This window comes from Lithobates pipiens, unplaced genomic scaffold, assembly GCF_037356315.1.
Source record: "Lithobates pipiens isolate NorthernLeopardFrog02 unplaced genomic scaffold, aLitPip1_a1.2 Scaffold_1, whole genome shotgun sequence".
In the NCBI taxonomy this organism is placed as follows: Eukaryota; Metazoa; Chordata; class Amphibia; order Anura; family Ranidae; genus Lithobates; species Lithobates pipiens.
This window is the reverse complement of record NW_027507685.1, coordinates 214,418,884-214,425,526: the sequence shown is the minus strand read 5'-3', so window position 1 is coordinate 214,425,526 and position 6,643 is coordinate 214,418,884.

The following is a 6,643-nucleotide window of genomic DNA, read 5'->3' as shown; positions in this document are numbered from 1 at the left end:
CCCATTCTGCCTAGCAACAAGTGACACTGATGATTGGAGCAGAGATCAGTGTTCACTAAGGGTCCTTTCACATGGGGCGGATCAGTGCTGATCCGCCCCGTGGATATCCGCTTGCTCAGCGGGGATCCTCAGAGAGATCTCCACTGAGCAGGAAGATGACAGGTCCGTCTCTGCACACTGTGCAGGGACAGACCTGTCACAGCGCCGCTCTCCCCTATGAGAGATCGGGTGACGACGGACCGCAATGTCCGTCGTCACTCGATCCGATCCAATGACGGATGGAAAAATTGCTTTTTCCTCCGTTACACTTTTTCGGATCGGAGCGGGTCGGATGTCAGCGGACTTGTCACCGCTGACATCCGACGCTCCATAAAGCTCTATGGAGCATCCGTTCAGGTCCGCCTGAAAAACTGACAGGCGGACCTGAACGGATCGTCCATGTGAAAGGGGCCTAACACACAGCTACGCCCCCCACAGTTAGTAACACGCCCCTAGGACACACTTAACCCCTACACTGCCACTCCCTGGTTAATCCCTTCACTGCCAGTGTCATTTACACAGGAATCAGTGCATTTGTATAGCACTAATTGCTGTATAAATGACAATGCTCTCAAAAATGTCCGATGTGTCCACCATAATGTCGCAGTCACAATAAAAATCACTGATCGCCGCCATTAGTAGTAAAAAAAAAAAAATTATTAATAAAAATGGCATAAAACTATCCCCTATTTTGTAAACGCTATACATTTTGCGCAAACCAATCAATAAACACTTATTGTGATTTTTTTTTACCAAAAATATGTAGAAGAATACATATCGGCCTAAACTGAGGGAAAAAAACAAGTTTTTTATATATTTTTGGGGGGTATTTATTATAGCAAAAAGTAAAAAAGAATGCGCTTTTTTTCAAAATTGTCGCTCTTTTTTTGTTTATAGCGCAAAAAATAAAAACTGCAGGGGTGATCAAATACCACCAAAAGAAAGCTCTATTTGTAGGAAAAAAAGGACATCAATTTTCTTTGGGAGCCATGTCGCACAACCGCGCAATTGTCAGTTAATTGTCAGTTAAAGCATCGCATAGTAGTCCATTATGTGTCACTTACCTGACACAGGAGCCAGCGAAGTCACCGCTGTCCCCTGTAGTCCGGCGCATCCATCTTCTCGGTGGGCCTCGCTGCTTCCCCGCTGTCATTTGGCGAAGCCGCGATGACGTCACTCCTGCGCATGCGCACGGGAGCCGCCACTCGCGGCATATCACCGCTCAGTGCGCCGTAGACAGAGGTGCCTGTCTTTCGGAAAATATCTCCTAAACCATGTAGGTTTAGGAGATATTTCTTGGACCTACAGGTAAGCCTTAATCTAGGCTTACCTGTAGGTCAAAGTGTGTTGTAAGGGTTTACAACCACTTTAAAGCGATGCAGTGCCGAATTGCAGTGCTCTGGTCAGGAAAGGGGGTAAAATCTGCCGGGGCTGAAGTGGTTAAACGTCTAGGTGAACCGTGCCTTCCAAACTTATTGTTGTTATGGATCCAGCTGTTCCCCTGGAAAATAAGACTACTAGGATACTGCAAAGTCAGCACTACGGACGCTGCAGTCCATTTGTGGTGCGGAATGAAATGGATGCTTCGCTGAGCGCCTATGTGATGGAGCCGCAGTTCATGGGGCACTTACCATTATACAGAGCACAACACCTCCCTGCTCTGCTACGATGTCCGATGCTGATATTCTTAGGAATGTTGTCTGCCAACACACTTCTCTGACAGCATGCCAGTTATTACATTTGGATTAAAAGGTTACATTAAGGCTTAATGTACACGGGACGTTTCTCCAACCTCTCCTGAACGATTTAACTTGACAGATAGTAACCCACATTTAAAACTTCCGTTTTGCCACGTTTAGCTGCGTTTAGAAGCGTTCGAAAAAATAATGAAATGTGGCTAAACGCGAATTACTGCGTCTGAAACGGCGGAAACTTTGGTGTCTGAACTAATTTTTTTGCCTTCAAAGAAAAGCTTGTAAACGCAACTGCCTAAAAATGACATTAAACGAATCAGGGACAGTTGAAAAAAGCAGCCAACTGCCTCTGAACGTCCGTTTACCAGCAGCAGTGTTCATGGGGCCTTAAGGATGCGCTGGCACAGGTATATTATACTTACTGGATGCTATGCTATTGGCTCAGGTGAATGGGTTGCTGTGCTAGTGATGTTTGTGCGCAAATTCGCACGCACGATCCACACATACTGTATGTAAACCTACTCTAAGAGCCCTTTCACACTGCCAGCGCGTAGGGGAAGGACCTGACTCCCGGAGGGACCATTGGTCCTGGGAATTTTTATCTTTTTTCTGCATTTTTGAGTCCTGTGATCTACAATCAACAGCTGAGCTGGGTGACAGGCTGGATAATATAGATCCTGGTAGTCTCCCCAGCCTAGCCATCGAGCGTGAGCACTAGCTACGTGCTGAGTCGGCCACGACATGTCCTGTCTGATCCAGGGGCGGCCGGTGAGCTATATGCTCCGGGGCACACATATGACTGGGCTACTGCTGTCTGTGTCACAGTATGCTGTGGCCGACAGCCATCCTGTACTGCTCCGGTGATGGGTCTGTCTGTGGAATGCGTCCAGCAGTCCCTGCAGGAGGGGTAAGTATGGTTCCACCTGTCTCGGCAGGATGGAGCAGCTGGGCATTCCCTGGGAAGTCGACTAAAGGGTCTCTCCCCCTTTCTTCTCTCCCTGTCCTTTCCTTCCTCCCCATGCTATGGGCCGCTGTGTGACTGGGCACATGGAAGTGATGTGCACGTACCTGGCTGGGAGTCCTCTGGGTCCTGGCAGGGGGCTGCACTGGGTGTTGGGGGTCCGCTTATCCTCTTCCCTATTTCTGGGCCATGGTGGAGTGTTTGTGCTGTGTTTGTCATGTGGGGAGGCCGCTGCATGCTCCGCAGGCCACGGTCATTTTATTGTAGCCACAGCCAGTTTTTGCCTTTCAGCCATTTTCTGGAAGTGCGGCGGCCATTTTCTCTGCGCCCTCAGATGTTTTAGCTGAGGCGGCCGGCGGACATTTTCTAGTAGCCTCAGGAAGTTTTGCCTCTAGCGCTGGGTGGTTTCCGCTTTCCACACAGACACCTCGTGGATGACAAAGGGGAGAGTGGACAGCAGCAGCACAGTGCATTACCTGGGTCAGGGTGGTGAGACCTGCGGGGGGCCCCTCAGTCTGTGTCTAGGAAGGTGGACATTTTGTGTGACTTGCCTTGGGTCCCTAAGTGGTGACAGGTGAGTGTGGGTCAGCATGGTGTCGGAAGCTGGCGCTTCTTCCCCTGACATCCCTGTTATTGCAACTGGTTCCCCTGCACCTGCGGTGCCTATGGACGCTCTGTCGATGGTCCTTGAGGCCTTTGTTTCCAGGGTGGAAATAGCATGCGGGCACAAGGGGGGTAACAAACACCCCACCGTCTTCTGGGGAAATCGATGATTCAGACTCGGGCCACGCTGTGACAAGCGGCCCATGTTCTGACGTATCAGAGGATGCGGAACAGGGCCGTACGAACAGTGAGGATGACTCAGTGTTCGGGTCAGCGCAGGAAAAGGCGCTTGTAGGAGCACTTATTACAGCGGTGCAGGATACCCTAAAGATGGAGGATACGGAGGGGGCATCTACAGAGGTGTGGGTCCCTTTTGGGTCCCACAAGCCGGCCTGCACGGCTAAGGTGTTTCCTTACCCAACTTATTTTGATAGGTTTATTTACAAGGAGTGGGGAAAACCGCACGCGGCCTTCTCAGTCCTGAAACGCATGACGGTGCATTACACCTTTGAGGAGAGTTTCCTGAAGAAATGGACATCTCCTCCCACTGTTGACCCACTGGTATCCAGGTTAAGTAAGGTAACCACGATTCCGCTGGAAGGGACTCCTGCTTTCAAGGACCCTGCCGACAGAAGGGTCGAGGCGGTTGCCCGGACCATGTTTACGGTGGTGGGGTCAGCATTGCGGCCAGTGTTAGCCATGGCCCTGGTGTGGGGGGTCGCCTTCGGGAGTTTGCAGCCCGGTGGACCTCCCTACTTTCCGACCAGTGGGTCTGTGAACTGGTTTCATCAGGATACAAGATAGAGTTTCTTTCTTGTCTGCCAAACAGATTTTTTCCCTCCAACCTTCATCTTCTTCCGGCTCGTTGGGAAGCCCTGTTCGGGACGGTACAGGACCTGGTGTTGTGCAGGGTGACAGTACCTGTGCCAATGTTGGAAAGTTTCCAGGGATTCTACTCCAATCTGTTTCTAGTCCCAAAGAAGGAAGGGGTCATCTGGTCCTGGACCTCAATAGCTTTGTGAAGGTACAAAGGTTTAGGATGGAATCAGTTTGCTCAGTGGTAGCTGCACTCCATCAGGGGGATGTTCTGGCATCCCTGGACATCAAGGACGCATACTTGCATGTCCCCATATGCATAAAGCATTAGAGGTTTCTGCGATTTGCAGTCGGGGATGAGCACTACCAATTTGTAGCTCTCTCTTTTGGCCTGGCATCGGCACCAGGGTCTTCACCAAGGTGCTAGCCCCAATTTTGGCTTTGCTAAGGCAGCGAGGGATCGCAATCGTTGGTTACCTGGATGACCTCCTTCTGAGAGCAGCTTCCACCTCAGAATTAAGGGAGGATGTGGCAATCACTATGCAAACGCTTCAGGAGTTTGGTTGGGTACTGAACCTACAGTCGATGTTGGTGTACCTGGGCCTGCTTCTGGACTCCTCAGAGGTGAGAGTCTTTCTCCCTTCGGACAAGCTGCAGACTCTTCAAGCTGTGGTGAAGTTGTTGGTGTCCCACAGGTGGTCGTCGCTGCATTTTTGCATGCGAGTCCTGGGTCTCATGGTAGCCACTTTTGAGGCGGTACCGTATGCTCAATTCCACACTCGAGTCTTGCAAAACGAGATCCTGTCCAAATGGGACAAATCACCATTATCCCTGGATTGCCAAATTCGGGTGAGCCAGCTAGACAGGGATTCCCTGCTCTGGTGGCTGAGGTCGCCAGCCCTTCGGTCCGGGAAGTCGTTCCTTCCTCTTCATTGGATGGTGATCACAGCGGACGCCAGCCAGACCAGTTGGGGGGGGGGAGTTTGGGGCGTACAGTCAGCCCAGGGTCGCTGGACCCAGGAAGAATCCCACCTGCCGATCAACGTGCTTGAAATTCGGGCGATCAGATGGTGCCTCTTCACATGGTCACAGAGGCTGCAGGGGCGTCCGGTCAACCATCAAGGAGGAACAAGGAGCTCGGCTGCAGCACTGGAGGTCGCTTACATCCTGCTGTGGGCAGAGCGGCGTGTGCCAGCTCTGTCGGCTGTGTACATTCCAGCCGTAGAAAATTGGCAAGCGGACTACCTGAGTCGTTAGATGCTGGATTAAGGGGAATGGTCACTACATCCGGATGTATTTTGGCTCCTTTGCCTAAGGTGGGGCACGCCAGATGTGGATCTCCTGGTTTCTCGACTCAATCGGAGGGTACAGAGGTTTGTGGCCAGGTCAAAGGATCCCTGGGTGGATGCGGCAGACGCGTTGGTGGCTCCATGGGGGCATTATCGTCTGATTTCTGCTTTTCCCCCACTCAAATTTCTACCATGTCTGCTTCGCAGAGTGGAGGCTGAGGAGATTCCGGTAATTCTGATTGCCCCAGATTGGCCTCAGCGTCAGTGGTATGCCGACATAGTACGAATGGTGGCGAATGTTCCTTGGCGACTGCCGATGAGAGAGGACCTTCTGTCCCAAGGTAAAATACTTCACCCTGCTTTACAGTTACTGGCTTTAATGGCATTGCTGTTGAAAGCCAGGTACTAAGGGACCGAGGTCTGTCGGATTCGGTAATATCCACTATGCCGAGGACACGAAAGTCATCGTCTCTGAAGATTTATCATCGTATGTGAAAGGCCTACATCTCCATGTGTGAGGAAACGGGGTGGCACATACTCGATTTCCAGGATCCTGTAGTTTTTACAGCGAGGAGTGGATCAGAAACTTGCCTTAAGCACCATCAAGGGGCAGATATTAGCGTTGGCTGTCTTTTTTCAGCAACCCTTGGTGACTCATTCATGGCGAGTACGTTTGTTCAGGGGGTTTGACACGTGGCCCCTCCGGTTCGGCCACCGATACCTCCGTGGGATTTGAATCTGGTGCTCTTGGTGCTTCAGAAAAAGCTGTTAGAAAACATTAGCGAGATTCCCTTATTGACACTCTCAGAAGGTAGTCTTTCTAGTGGCTATTACATCTGCCAAGAGGGTTTCTGAGTTGGCGGCCTTGTCTTGCAAGTCTCCCTACTTGATCCTCCACAAGGATAAGTCGGTGCTGCATCCGCAGCCTTCGTTTCTGCCAAAGGTTGTTTCGGCCTTTCATCTAAATGAGGACATTGTGCTTCCATCCTTATATCCTCGGCCGTCACACCCCAAAGAGAAGGCTTTGCATTCCTTGGACGTGGTCCGGGCTCTGCGGGTGTATCTGTCCCCTACGGCTCCTTTTCGGAGGTCGGACTCGCTGTTTGTATCGGTGGCTGTCAGAAGAAGGGCCTGGCGGTCTCATCAGCCACCATTTCTCGGTGGATCAGACAGATCGTGGTTTAGACTTATGCCATAAGGGGTGGGCGCCTCCCTTTCCTGTCACAGCACATTCTACCGGG